This window comes from Podarcis liolepis (assembly GCF_965112155.1).
Source record: "Podarcis liolepis genome assembly, chromosome: 6".
Taxonomy (NCBI): Eukaryota; Metazoa; Chordata; class Lepidosauria; order Squamata; family Lacertidae; genus Podarcis; species Podarcis liolepis.
This window is the reverse complement of record NC_139559.1, coordinates 39,309,667-39,325,460: the sequence shown is the minus strand read 5'-3', so window position 1 is coordinate 39,325,460 and position 15,794 is coordinate 39,309,667. Positions and strand designations below refer to the sequence as shown.

Below are 15,794 nucleotides of genomic sequence, written 5' to 3'. Positions count from 1 at the left end.
AAATCTTTTACATCATAGATTTAGCTCACATTCACAGGGTATACCCCAATATAAAGCTGCTGTGCCTGAGACAGAAGAGATTGCTGCACCCTGGAGCCAAACCCATCTTTATTTGTTATTCCTCTTATCACCCTCCGGTGGTGAAATAATTTGTAGGGTGGAAAAATAAAATCTGTTGGGATTCACTTAGCAATTGGACCCGCCTTTCTGAAGTTGAGTCCCCAGATGTTGCTGAACTACAATTCCCATCATCCTTAGCTAGCAGGACCAGGGTCAAGGATGATGGGAGTTGTAGTCCAACAACATCTGGAGACCCAAGGCTGAGAAATGCTGGATCAGACTATGAACAGTTAAATGGGAAGGATAACTTAGCTGCTCAGAGTGGCTGGGGCAACCCAGTCAGATGGGAGGGTATAAATAAAAAAATATTATGAAAAAGTTTTATTTCACACCATGGTGTGTGAGTTCTTGATTAAATGTGTGGTTGATTGCACCCATCTGGCAGTTATTTGAATTTTGAACCTTGTAACAGGGATTCTCAAATTTTGTACCCCTAACGCCCAACTAAGACAGTCAGAAATTAATGAGGCCCACCAATCACAAAATGGTGGTGTAGGAGCAGGTCCTGTCACAAAATCATGACAGACTGAGGCAGAGTTTGACATGATCAGTTGGAAATTACTGAGCTCTGGGTAGGGGTACTGTGACAGCCTTTCTATTTTAGGAAGAATTTGCAGATCCAGAGGCTCTACATAGAGAAGGCCTTTTCTTTTACACTTTTCCCTTCCCATCCCCCATGTCTTGCAAATCATTAGCTCCCTCTGTTAATTTCTTCTTCCATCTCCCCTTCATACTCAATTTATACTTTATTCTCATACCACATCCCCGCCCAAACTGCCAGCTCCCTTTATCTCTCCTCCCTGAGGGACATTCGCTTATTTCTCCTCATAACAACTTTCCTCTCTTATACCCTTCTCTTTTCCCTGTTTATGTATTACAATCATCATCATCATCATCATCTACCAGTTTCCTTCAACACTTCCTCTAGCATATTTTCTCCTCAAAGGAGGGATACCCTCCTTTCCTCATCCCAACGGCATTTCTCTGTCTCCTAGCCACCTTTGTTGCTCATACAATGAGTTGCTGGTGCTGGCATTGGTTCAGCCAAAAGGCTATGGCATGTTAGAGGGTGGGACAAGCAAATAAGGAGATACTGGTCAGGCTGTGGCATTGAGGCCCACCTCAAAATAGCCCATGGCCCACTTTTGGGTCAGTGCCTTATAGGTCAAGCAACCATCAGCCAATAAAGACTAGCTTCCAAAAAGAGCAATGGTTGTAAACAAACACTCTATTATACAAACCTCAGTTAACAGCACTAGATATTTATGATGGAATGGTAATTCTTTCCAAGGCTATGCTTCCCCTGTAGTATACCTTTTCCTCTTCAAACATTCCCCCGGTGGTAGCCATGCTATATGTAATGCTTTGTCCCCATAGCAGCCATTTTGCGCTGTACTACACCTCCATGGCAGCTAGTTTGGGATTGGTGCCCACTGCACTCTTTCAAAATTCAGAATTTGTCCACCGGTTCAAAAAGGTTGGCAACCACTGATCCAGATGATTATGTAATTTCATATATGTAATTTCATATAACCTGGATTTCCCCAAGGACAGTTATTCTAAGGTTACCAGATTTTTTTCAATGAATCCGGGGACACTTTACAACTTCAATGGATTTTGTATGGGGACTGATTTGTAAATCCGGGGAGTGTCCCCGGAAAATGGGGACGTCTGGTAACCTTAAGTTATTCCTGTGGTGCTATTAATATTTTTCCCCTTTTGGTTTATTATCTGCTGCTGTACTTCTGCCTCTGATTTTATGTCTGAATTTGTTTGTAATTTTGTTATGGCCCGTGGCTGAAACAAATAAACATAATTAACCAATGATAAAAATGCAACTGTTAATGTTACATTAATGGTTACTTTAAAATGTGTTCCATTTTACTTTTGTTACTGCAAAGCTAAACTCATTTTTGACATACTGATTTTAGATTAACTAATTAATCGGAAAGATGTTGAAATCCAATGTGCAGTTATTAAGAAATGTGTAGCACGTAAATAATCTAATCCTTGCTTGATTTCTCACTGCCTCAATTAGTTTTTATTTATACGTGTTTAAAATTCTATTGTGATCTTGTTTTGTGGTGAATCACATTATCAAGACCACCCATAAGATACCTGAACTCCCTCCAGGGAGAGCTTGTTATACTGGGATACAGATCTCAAAGTCTGAGGGCATGTACATATTAGCGGCTTAAAACACAGTGAGGTTGTTTCCCCCCACTGTTTACATTGCTGTACACACCATTACTGATAACCTGATTTGTTTCCCTACAGCTATAACCCTCTGCCCCAGAACCCCTTTTCAATGAAGTTGCCCTTTGCACATGCACGGTAACCTGTGCTCTTCCAAAAGGCCACAAATAGTTAAAGGCCAAAGGCTTGGTTAGAGAGGAAAGGTTTTGCCTGGAGAGAGCATTCCACAAATAGGGAGCAACTGCAGAAAAGTTTCATTCTTGTGTTGCCACCTTCCAGACCTCTCGTGGAGGAGGCACACAAAAATGTACACACCTTAACTAGGGCTTACGTTTTCAAATCAGCTGGAAGCTGGTTTGGGAGAAAACATAATCAATCAGCACTACTTCTCAGGAAACTACGGCGTACAGATGGATTGTGGCCAATGTCATGTGGCTTCAAAAACTAGCAGTGGAATTGCACTGGAGTAAATGGTAAGGTGTACACAGCCGAACACTAAAGCAGCAGAGGCTTAGCTTTAAGAATACAAGTACTTCACTTGGTCAGTCCAGACCCTTTTTGTTTTTGTTTAAAGCTGATCCCAGTTCTGTTCTGTTGCAAACTGTTATATGATTAATTCTATATAGTAATTTTCAGAAAGCTAACCTATAAATGATGTACTGGAGTCAGATACAGAGGCAATGACACGTTATCTGTGCTGGTGTAGAGGGACGTGAGATACTGAGCTTTGTGCATCAATGTCCTGAGTTAACCCAAAGTCCTAGTTTCTATAGGTAACCGTAGCAACCTGAATTCTCATAGCAAGGGGCCTGTTTAGCTGATTACAACACACACGTCACCTAAAATCATATCCTTAATCATCAGCTGTCGTTCTTACATATATTATATCAGTGTCTTGTGTTCACAAGGACAAACCTAGATGTTTCTGCTTTATAAAATTGATTAATTAAAGCAGAAAATTAAATAGAGGTGGGGGGGGGGGGAGAAACAGAAATGAGGATACCATAGCAATATGGATTCCTAGCAATATGACTGGTTACTTGGCAACCAGAAAGAGGTGTGTCAAGAAAATTGGTTAAAATTATACAAGAAACAGTTCTGGAAGCTCACAGAATAGGCTTGAAAGTAGAGCTTTAAGAAGAGTATTTGATTTAGTCACTAGGAACAGCAGTGACTATCAGCAGTAAAAATACTGCTGAGTAAAAAAACTGATAATAGACTGCCTGCTTGCCATTCCAAATGATGTTATATGACTGCATTATCAGTGTTAAAAAAATAACCTGCAACTGCTTCTTTTTCCACCACGCAGGTAGCAAAAGCAATAGAACACCCTTCAAGGCCAGACATGTCAGTTTTAATTAGCTTTTCACTTTTTATCATTAGTTTTGGTCTTACTAAGTATATTTCATTCAAAAACTCAGCATCAATACAATATTGCTGCGGCCAGGACAAATAAATATGTTTAACTCATTAACAGAGCATTTCTATCCATGCATATTAAAAGTAAGCTACATCCAGTTCTATAGGGATCACTCTCAGGCATGTGTACATAGGATTATAGCCTAAGATGTCACATGGTACCAGTGGCGTAGCGTGGGGGGTGCAGAGGGGCCGGCCGCACCGGGCGCAACATCTGGGGGTTAGGGGGTGCAAATTACTTGCCTTGCCCCGGGTGCTGACAACCCACGCTACGCCACTGCATGGTACATTTCTGCGATATACCCCTCTATGATGTAGAAAATCAGCACTGTTTGGATTCGGTGTGCCTTTTCAATGTAAGATGTATATTAAGCACTTGGGGAGGGGAATAAATGTACTACACATAAACACTCAACTTTTTGTAGGGCTGCAGGTGCATTTTGCTAGGATGCTGCTCACCACATAAACAGATGCATGCCTTGAAAAGTTAACTGCACATATTTTTGGTAATACACACACAATCATGCATGCAGAAAGCAGCTCTATCAATAGTTCTGCTTATGTGTGGTACCTTTTGAGTATAGCACGAGAATAAGGCACACAGTTAACCTCTCCAGGGACTTTACAACTCTCCACATGGTGAAAAGTATTGGAAAGAAATGAGCCTAATGAGTATCCTAATGAGCATGGAAACTCTTCCTACCATAAGCCTGGCACTACAGCATACTCTGAATTTACAAATTTACTCCTGAAAGACAGGCAGTTTCAACTGAAGCACAAGCACAGAGACCTAATAAATAATCCTTCAGACACAAGGCACTAAGTTTCCTTCTGAGTAGCACTGCATGTGATGAGGCAAAAGGAATGTTCTGCTGAAGTCATAGTAAGGCTACAGATACATGACATGTTTCTTTCTCCCCACTGACCACATAAAGACTGGCAATGCAGGTGCACACGCTACACATCCTTCGACATGAGCATCAAGACCAAGTAATATCTCCCAGAGCTCAGTTTTGGAAGCAACAGAATTAATAGGCTTAAACACCCCAGTTGCAGTGGTTCTGGGCAAGGTAAAGCATCGGGTAGGGATGGGGTTGGGGCAGGCCAGGTAAGGGCACATGGTACAGGCAGTGAGTGACCGTGCCATGCACCTGCCCTTCCTCCAACCTGGGGAATTGCAAATGTCCTATCAACCTGCTCTCAGGTCTGCCTCTGCTGTTGCTGAATGCCAGGTTGGTTCTGAGTAAGGCCTCCCTCATCCAGGATCTGACTGTCTTCGCCGATCTGGTCTGTATCAGAGAGATCTGGGTGGGCAAACAGGGTGATGTTGGTCTCACCCAACTGTGCTCACCTGGCTGGGTATTCGGTGCAGCAGCAGGGCAGACCTGAGGGTCAGAAAGGGGGAATTATTGTAGTCTAGAAAGATTCCATCTCTCTCCCCAGGCTCTCTGTCCATTTGGGAGGCGGGAGCGATCTAGAGTGTGTGTTCCTGGCACTTGGCAATCAGGACAGATTAGGGATACTGCATGGACTGTCAATTAGTTTTCAGGCACAATTCAAACTGTTGGTTTTGAGCTATAAAGCCTCAAATGGCTCAGGACCACAATACCATAGATTCCGGCGTATAAGACGACTTTTTAACCCCGGAAAGGGGGTTAAAAAGTCGGGGGTCGTCATATGCCAGGTATGGCTGGAATGGGTGGCGGGCTCTGCTCCGTGCCGGGAGGAAGCTGCCCGGCGAAGCTGCCCAGCAATGCTAAGCCGGCTTCACTGGGTGGCTTCCTCCTGGCGTGGAGCGAAGCCCACCACCCACTGCTGAAGCATATAAGACGACCTCCCCAAATTGGCAGCTGCCAATTGGGGGGGCGCGTCTTATACGCCCAGTCGCCTAATACACCAGAATCTACGGTACTTCAAGGACTGCCTCTCCCCATATGAAATGACCCAGACCCTGCAATCATCATCTGAGGCTCTTTGTCGTGTGCCTCCTCCACGAGAGGTCTGGAGGGTACCAACAGAAGAATGGGCATTTTGCGGTGGTTTGTGGAATGTTCTCCCCAGGGAGGCTCACCTGGCACCTTCATTACATACCTTTAGGCATCAAGCGAAAACATTTCTCTGTTAACCAGGCCTTTGAATGGATAATATTATATGGCATTTTAAATGTGTTTGTGGGAGGAGGGTTATTGATTTTTGTTTTATTATGCAATCTGTGTTCTCATTTTTTATTTTTTTGTTGTGAACTGCCCTTGGATCCTAGAATGAAAGGTGGTATACAAATTTAGTAAATAAAATAAATAATGATAATAATACAGTTAAACACTATTGGGCAAGGGGAGAAAGAAATGAAACTCATTTCGGAACTGAAACTACAACCTTACAATATCTCATGGGAAAAATAATACTTGACTTTCTTATTGCCATGGTAACATCCCCCCCAAGTGCTTTTCACATGATTTGTTTTTGATTCCTCTGGCTTTGTTATTTGTCCTGGAACAAAACGGCCAAGGCTGAAGTGCTGGTAGCCGTGGGACAGGAGATAGAAATCAACTAAGCAAGTGTTTGCTTTGTCTTGAGCAGCTGGTTTCACGCAAGACCACTTCTCTCTTTATTAAATGTCAGTGTATCCTACTGCCAACCTGAATGCATATATTTTTATACCAAAAAGTTATGGTGATGGGGGCCTACGGCAAAATTTACTGTTTCTGATTTGAGGAAATGTAATAATCCAAACCTGAGGTAGCCAAGCTATCCACATAATCTTATTTATTTATAATAACAAATATCTAGCTCGTTTCCACAAAAGCAATAAACATACAGTACTATACAACAATAATATTCAATACAATTTCCTAAAAACTAGATAAAACCAAGCAAAATTATATCAAGGCTTCTGGAACCGCTGTGCACAAAGTTGGAGATTTGGGTAGGTGCCATGCAAGGCAACAGTTTAAAGGTGTAGGACCCAAAATATTAAAGTCGTGGTCAGCCTTATTGCCAGCCTCTACTTTCGTTAAACACTGAAAAGCTGACCATACTGAAAACAACTCTTTCATAAATAAAGTACAGTCATACCTTGGTTCTTGAATGCCTTGGTACTTGGGGCGATTTGGCTCCCGAACACTGTAAACCCGGAATTGTAGGTTCCGATTTGCCAACGTTTTACAGAAGCCGAATGTCCGACAGCTTCCGCGGCTTCTTTTTGAGTGCAGGAAGTTCCTGCAGCCAATTGGAAGCTGCGCCTTGGTTTTCTAAACATTTCTGGAGTCAAATGGACTCCCGGAATGGATTAAGTTTGACAACCAAGGTACGACTATACAGTATAAAGAAAAGTGAACGCTAACTGCACTGACTATCATTTGTTTCTGGTTCTTATAAGGCAGCAGTCACCAACCCAGTGTGCCCACGAGGGCTTCCAGTGGTGCCCTAGGAAAGTGCCTCAGACTCTGAGCTTTCATTTTAAAAAAGTACGCCTCTAGCACTCTTAGAAAGAAAATTACAAGGCAAAATTTGCAGGTACCTTTTAAGCAATTTCTGTGAAATGAGGGTGGTGTAGCTACCTTGTATATTTTTCCTGGTCCTGAGGAATGCTCGCTGTTGTTATTAGACAGTAGCAGCATCCGGTCTGTACATTGGCACAATACTGACAGGATTTTTAGAACCACCTACAGTACTTCAGAAATATAGCTCTTCAATGCTACCAACAGTACTGTTAGGAAATCATTCTGAAAATCTAGCACACACAGTGATATATAGAGGTTTACTAGCTTCATAAATGATTAAAGAGCTCCTGTTTTTAAAATTAGGGTTCCTTGCAGACAACTAGCCTACTCTCTTATTAAAAGTAGTGTGAATAGGAAACAATCACTCTCAAAAATAGCAAGTCAGAAACATTCAGAGAATGAAAACATGTCCCTTAACTAAGTCACTATTACCTTTAGGTTTTTTTTTGTTTGTTTGCAATGTTTTATACTCTTATTATGTGGCTTAATGTTTTTTTAATTTGGAACTTGCTAACTGGCTTAAGTTCTTAAAGAAATGGGAGTGCCTGATCACCCCATCTGTCTCCTGAGAAATCTCTATGGGGGACAAGAAGCTACAGTTAGAACTGGATATGGAACAACTGATTGGTTCAAAATTAGGAAAGGAGTACGGCAAGGCTGTATATTGTCTCCCTGCTTATTTAACTTATATGCAGAATTCATCATGCGAAAGGCTGGGCTAGATGAATCCCAAGCCGGAATTAAGATCACTGGAAGAAATATCAACAACCTCAGATATGCAGATGACACAACCTTGATGGCAGAAAGTGAGGAGGAATTAAAGAACCTTTTAATGAGGGTGAAAGAGGAGAGCGCAAAATATGGTCTGAAGCTCAACATCAAAAAAACGAAGATCATGGCCACTGGTCCCATCGCCTCCTGGCAAACAGAAGGGGAAGAAATGGAGGCAGTGAGAGATTTTACTTTCTTGGGCTCCATGATCACTGCAGATGGTGACAGCAGTAACGAAATTAAAAGACGCCTGTTCCTTGGGAGAAAGGCGATGGCAAACCTAGACAGCATCTTAAAAAGCAGGGACATCACCTTACCAACAAAGGTCCGTATAGTTAAAGCCATGGTTTTCCCAGTAGTGATGTATGGAAGTGAGAGCTGGACCATCAAGAAGGCTGATCGCCGAAGAATTGATGCTTTTGAATTATGGTGCTGGAGGAGACTCTTGAGAGTCCCATGGACTGCAAGAAGATCAAACGTATCCATTCTTAAGGAAATCAGCCCTGAGTGCTCATTGGAAGGACAGATCCTGAAGCTGAGGCTCCAATACTTTGGCCACCTCATGAGAAGAGAAGATTCCCTGGAAAAGACCCTGATGCTGGGAAAGATGGAGGGCACAAGGAGAAGGGGACGACAGAGGACGAGATGGTTGGACAGTGTTCTCAAAGCTACAAACATGAGTCCGACCAGGCTGCGGGAGGCAGTGGAAGACAGGAGTGCCTGGCGTGTTCTGGTCCATGGGGTCACGAAGAGTCGGACATGACTAAACGACTAAACAACAACAACAACAACAACAACTGGCTTAATGTTGCCTCTCCCAAAATCAGTGAGTTTTATCAGTGATAAAATATGGGTAGATTGTATCCTAAATATCTGCAATATTAAATATTTTATAAGACTTCTACTATTTTATTAGTTTGATGAGGTTTAATTACTAAAAATTATAGCAATGAAATTGTATATAATGTACCCTTTCCTATAATCAGGAAGCTCAACTATGTGACATAACGGCAAATAGGAATAAACCACTGTCAAAATGACAGAAACTAGATTTAGAATACAAGATAGATCCTGTTTATACAAATAGTAACTCAAAATATGGCTTAGTGACGGAACCATCTATTCAGTTCCCCCACAGAAAAAAAAAATATTAAGAAAATAAAGCTTTCAGAGGCACCTGAAGTCTGTTGATTAAGGCACCTTGTTTTTATAGACAACAAGTATAATCGTCATTAAATGAAGCCTTCATACAATTAGAGCTCATATCACAACCAACAACATGGTTTCCTTAGTAGCACTAAAGGTCGTCTGCTCTTAATACTGCTGACTAACATCACCTTTCTTCTAGAATTTGTCTCCATTCCGCAAGACTGACTCTGGCACTTGTCAGCAGCATTTATGGAGATATAAGTAAAGTCATCCTAAAGTCATCAAAATAAACTGAAAGTCACGGTAACCAAACTAACTTCCCTTATTAGATTCTGTGCTATAATCAACTGCAGCCACCAGGACCAAATATTTATATTTTCTATATACGTGATACCATGCTGCTACTCTGCATTTTCCTAACCTTGTGCAAGTTAAAGAACACGTTGGGGGTGGATTCTGAGTGGTCTGCTAGGCATTGAACAAAAAACACCCCTAATACTTTGCCAAGATGCTTTATAAAAGTATTTATTCCCTGGTAATGCCAACATGTCAGCTCTTCTGACGCTGGGGGGGGGAGGAGTGAATCTTCAGATAAATGCAAGTTTTCATCTTCTTAAATAATTTCCCTCAAACTAACAATTTCTGTAGCGAGGGGGGGGGAAGCAACTTTTTGAAAGCAGCTTACTTTTGCCAATGCCAGTTTCAGCTGGCCTACAAGCAGCTCTAGAAAGCTCAAAGCAATGTGGCCTTGGTTAAAAGCTCATGTCCACGGAAAGCACCCTCTAAATCTCTAACAAGTAAGAAGAATGGAAAAAACAAACACACCACAGACTCCTTACACCCCCCCCCCCCAAAGAATTCTGTTTTACTGGAAAGCTTGCTTGTGCCTCATGTTATCAACAAGCACACGATAAACCACAGAACAATTGCAGGTTTCTTTGTCTACACTTTGCAGTCCCCCGGAAATTTGATCTTAAAATCTTTAGGGCAGGAAATGTTTTGCCTAGACGCTGACTTAGGAGTATGCCCCACTGAATTTATTACTCCTACCAAACATGCCCAGGCCATGCAACACTTAAGAGCCTCTGCTGCATGGCTGTCAAAATGCTTTTTAAAGCACTCCCAGAAACTCGGGGTATTAAGGTAAGGGACCATTGCTGTAGAAACAGAACTTTGGAACTGCAGCCGCCGCAGCAAGACTGCCCGCCCTTCTCTCCCTCCCCACAGCAATACAGAAGCGCGACTTTTATCCGGCAACCCAGCTCGGCAAGCGTCGAAAGTGCGCCTGAGAGCCCAGCATGGAGGTTCCTGGCGAGGTGGGCGGCGCTTGTGCGCCTCTTGAACCGGTTACACAATTTGCATCATCGTCGGCGCCGTCATTGCCTCGGCAACGCCGGCAGCGGACGGAACAGAACGTTTCCCTCCGAGTTGCAGAGCGCTCTTCCCTTTCTCCCGCAACAGGACGGCAGCAGGAGCGGTTCCCTGCTTTTCAGAGCGGCTCCACCACGCGGCCGCCCGTCTTAAGTGGGTCACTTGCCGCTCACGCTAGTATCGGAAAAACAAAAGAACGAAACAGACCCCCCCGCCCCCCCACTTTGCACGCATCAAAAAAGGCCACAAATATATTCCAAAAGCGAGACCTGGAAGCGGCTAAACATAAAAAGGCCTTCGCACAGAATGTCCTTGTGCTGGAACAGCAGCTTGAAACCCTTCAAGTCACATCACGTGGAAGGTTTTCCTCGTCAACCAGGAAGGCTGCAAGCAAAATTAAGGCGAATATCTTCAAAATCATCACGGGGCGAGTCAAAACTACCAGCAGCTGTTCTTCAAACGTTCTTAAAAGGCTCCTAACAACGCACTGGATCGACGACCTTACCTCCTTGCGTGGCGTTCATTTGTTTTTCATCTTGAACTGTTCAGGGCATATTTCGCAAGGTCAACTACGTCGCCTCTTCCAACATACTGCAGATTCCTGGAGCGTCATTCCAGTAGACCTCTCCTTTTCCTCCGCCTACATGCAGTTTTAAGTTACAGGTCCCCCTTGTAATTATCACATCTACTTCCTTGCGTGTCAGTTCATCGCAAGCCTCCGGTAATGAGATTTTGCACAAACCTTACCCGGCGACTCCATCCAAACGAGGCGCAGGCATATGTTTTGTTTACGCGCCTCTCTTGGCTTCTTCGCTGGCTCCCTCCACTGTTCCGCAATGCAAACTGCGTCAGATGACGATCAAGGTCTCCTTTTTCTATGCCGCCTACTTGCTGTATTCATTTCTGTCTTGTCTTTTTTAAGCATGTCCATGCGTGGAGGCGAAGATGTACCGCTCTTCGGCAAGTACACTCCGACCCCGCTAAGCACAAGAACTTCCTGCCTCCCACGATTCTGAGTGTGCTTGTTTCAGGAATGAAAAAGTGCTGCAAAAGCAACCCAGCTCTGCTATTGGCTCAGCACGGTACACCTCCGTATACCGGTACTTATTGGCTGAACGGAGAAAGCGATCAGTTCTAAGTGGGTTTAGAAACTATACAAACTCAGATATTGTAATAGTCGCACAGGAATCATAGAATTGTATCAAGTTATAATCGCATTGCATTATATTATTATTGTTACATACAACGCAGAATTTTCCAAGTGCTTCTCAGATATTAAAATATTAGTCTGCCCACAAGAACACAATTTAATATACACAATAGAAAGGTAAAAATGAAGGGGGTGGGGGAGATGAAAGCAGTTGGAGTTAGAAAGATTTAAAGAGCAGATGGAAAAAAATAATCCCATGAAATAGCTGATTTTCCTCACCCAGTTCCAAAGATTATGCATTTCAGAATCATGACTCTGCAACTTTTGCACTGCACAATTCTTTGCAATTCTAACCATGTCAGTGGTAAACCTATTTAATTCAGTGGGGCTTGCTGTCAGGTAAGTGGGGTCAGGATTGCAGCTGCACAGTAATGCCTAGTTCTCACTGAAGGTGAGGGTCATAACTGAATGTGGGAAACGGGATACTCTGCACCAGCCATAAAACTAAAAAAGATATATTCCTGCAGAAAGAAAACTAGCAAGATATAGAGCAGGTGGATAAAACTTCTCTCCAGCATTGTGTCTTATGAGGAATTATTATTTTTTAAATGAAATAGCATTCAGTCCCGCCTGGTGGTTCAAATTGGTGCAGCCTTGAGACAGGTTTACTTCACAGTAAATCTGTTTGTATTCAGTGGGGCCTACTCCCAGAAAAATGAATAGGATTTCATTTTTAAGCTTAAGTAAAGGTAAAGGTACCCCTGCCTGTACAGGCCAGTCGTGTCCGACTCTGGGGTTGCGCACCCATCTCGCTTAAGAGGCCGGTGGCCAGCGCTGTCCGGGTCACGTGGCCAGCGTGACAAAGCTGCTCTGGCGAGCCTGCACCAGCGCAGCACACGGAAAAGCCGTTTACCTTCCCGCTATAAAGCGGTCCCTATTTATCTACTTGCACTTAAGAGTGCTTTCGAACTGCTAGGTGGGCAGGAGCTGGGAGCTCACCCCGCCGCGGGGATTCGAACCGCCGACCATACGATCGGCAAGTCCTAGGCGCTGAGGTTTTATCCACAGTGCCACCCGCGTCCCACCATTTTTAAGCTTAACCACACTCAAAATAGGAGCTCCATCTTTCCTCTGTGGAGGGGTTTTATTTATTCTATGAAGAATGAACAAAAAAAGTTGAAAGAAAAGCAGTGATGATCGAGGTAGACTCTACCTTCAGCATTTTGAAGTTGGGGACCTTTAACTATAAGAGCAGAGTGTTAGTAACAGGATACCATATTAAAGCAGGTGTAGGGAACCTTTGGGTGTCCAGATGTTTCTGATCTACAACTCCCATCAACCTCAGTAAGCATACAAATCTATTAAATACATACATACATACATACATACATACATACATACATACATATAATTTTCTCAATCCCTGTGAATAGCTCCTCCCTTCATATTATGCTGTTCTCAGAATTCTACATAAGGAACATTTTGTGCTTGAGCAGAAATCCTCAAATGCAAGCATCAGCATGTTATGTTTATTATGCAGGATACACACACACACACACACACACACACACACACACACACACACGTGTGTGTGTGTGTGTGTGTGTGTGTGTGTGTGTGTGTGTGTGTATGCCTGATGCTGTCAGGTGGATTCATTTTGCTGATATTTTAAGTAGTCTGCATGGTGTTCCTTGTTCCTAGTATTTTCAACTTCATTATAAAATAAACTTTCACAACTAAAAAACAACAAAAGGTAGCAGAATGATCCCCCCAGCCTCTTTTTTCACAAGTGTTTTTTTCTGTGTTTTCTTTTTTCTATTTTTTCTGTGTTTTTTTCTAAGTACAGTATGTATAAACCTGCCCAGAGATTATGGTACTTTAATGGTGCCCAAATTATGGCATTTATGCCATAAAAGCAGGTGCATTTAGCACCTATGTCATATCTGGGTGCCAGACAAAATCCATTTTGTTCTCCGGCTTTTAATGCTATTTGAGTTGGTCTTTTTAAGATATCTGTGATTTTTTTCTTTTTTACTGGTTCAATTTTTATGATTTATACACGTCTGATTGTATGTAGTTTTTTTATTATTCAGGTTTTTGTTTTGTTTTATTCAGTTTAGTTCATATGTGTTGCTTATAACCATAGGTCATTACAATATGAAGGAGGGGGAGATAGACAGGATATGAGAAATAAATGTGGTATGAAATACAACAAAACCTAATAATTAAAATCTGGTTGTCAACCCAATGAATAAAATAATTACTAAGGGTTGCCTCTAATGTTGGTTCTACTCAAAGTAGACCTGTTAAAATTAAAAGATCTATCTTAGTCATATTAATTACTTTTATTGTGTCTTCTCTGAGTAGAACTAACATTCAAGACAACCATAAATTTTAATCAGTTATGTATCTAGATATAAAGTCCCACCATACCACTTTTGAGTTTTAGTAAGAAAACTATTAGCCATAATAAAGTTGACAAAAATACAATTAACATGATTGAAATAATTAAGATTCTCCAGTAGTAGCTCATTTTATTCATTAATTTTAAAAAATAATTTAAATGTTTTGATATATTATTCAATTGTGAGCTGTCTTGAAACTTTTGAAAGAAAAGATGGCACTGGTTTTTTTGCCATTTACAGTATTTAGCTCCCGTTGGAGGAAATGGGAATAATGGAAAGGAATTGGATGGAGAGAGGCAAAAAAATCTGCAGAACTCTACTGCCTTCATTTCCACCCAACAGGTAATTGGAAAAGCTGAATTAATAGCCTCTGTATCCCCCTCCCGCCCCAAGTTTTAGGATTGCAGCTGTAAATACAATAAGAGCGCAATATCCATAGACACCATACATAACAATTACAATATTGTTACATTATAACATATAGGCAGTTCGACAATTACTAGTACATCTAAGCAGATAAAACATGGCAATTAACAATATCCAACAGTGATAATATCACTGTTATATCAACATTAAGCAATTTATTGTGTAGTTCATATACTTCAGTAGTTCTCCATGACCCTGTAGGTCAGGCACGTCCAACTCCCAAGAGACTGCAATCTACTCACAGTATAAAAAGACTGGCTGTGATCTACCCATTGTCATTGCCAGGGGTTGTTGAGCTTTTTTTTTAGGGGAGATTTGACAAAAGGAACACTAAGGCAATCACTAACTTGATACCACGATCAACCTGTCAGACATGCCTGCTATATAACATCACCCCGCTGCAAAAACTTCACGTACACTAAATTCTCGGGTTCATCTCCCACCATGCAAATACCTCTGTATTATAGGTCTCCCATTTTGGTCTCATGCAATAATGAGAAAGTACAACTCCCATCTGCCCCAGCCAGCACACCAAGCTATGTTCCTACCATTGCAAAAAAAATTCTAAAGGTTATTTGCTTGCTAAAATAATTATTCATATGATTAACAGAAACAACCACCACCCTAAATTGGCAACATCCCTTTAGCATGCAGAAGAGCTGATAAACCATGTTATGACCCAGCCATAAATTATATCACACAAGGGGAAAATGTCTGAATGATATTTCCTGTAATAGGCCATTAAGAACATTGTACGACTAATTAATCTATTAATTAGACACCTTATCATCCTTCCACATGATAGCATGTTGCCAAATAAAAAACTGTCTCTTGGCCAAAAAGAGACTAGGAAAGGAAAGAAGATACAAAGAAAAAGGAAATGTTGGAATTTTAAAAGAGAAATGCAAGGAAAGGAAATGGGTGGGGAAGAGGGAGAAGTGAAGTAATACTCTCAATTTTATGATCCTTGTAAACAAATAAAGTATTTATTTATTAACTTTATCCATATGCTGCCTTAAAAACAGAACTAACTATAGCATGGAGAGCATTGATCAGGAAGTCAGAATAAAGCTAGCATCTCCTACATTTCTTCCCAGTTCTCTCTTATGAGCAGCCTGATCTCCACAAATGAAGGATAGTTTTTCCCTTTAAAGAACCTAGGAAACTTATGCCAGAGCATTTGTCCTGCATTATCTGGTCTTATTCTCTCCAGGGTCCCAGGCAAGAAATTTTACAAATACCTACTCCCGATCCTTTTTAACTGGAGATGCCAGAGACTGAAAC

General features: G+C 41.8%; 1 protein-coding gene and 1 long non-coding RNA gene across 3 annotated transcripts in view; one reads left to right on the top strand and one right to left on the bottom strand.

Moving 5' to 3' along the window:
• The window catches only part of LOC310709442 (uncharacterized protein), a gene marked incomplete at its 5' end in the record, with an annotated part of 116,644 nt that overhangs the window by 10,852 nt on the left and 89,998 nt on the right, over positions 1-15,794 (top strand). The gene's annotated exons all lie outside the window — the stretch shown is intronic.
• On the bottom strand, positions 6,487-9,415 carry LOC310709460. Its single transcript, XR_014527535.1, has 2 exons — positions 8,799-9,415; positions 6,487-7,744 (listed from the first exon to the last, which is right to left on the bottom strand). It is a non-coding gene; the product is annotated as an uncharacterized lncRNA (long non-coding RNA).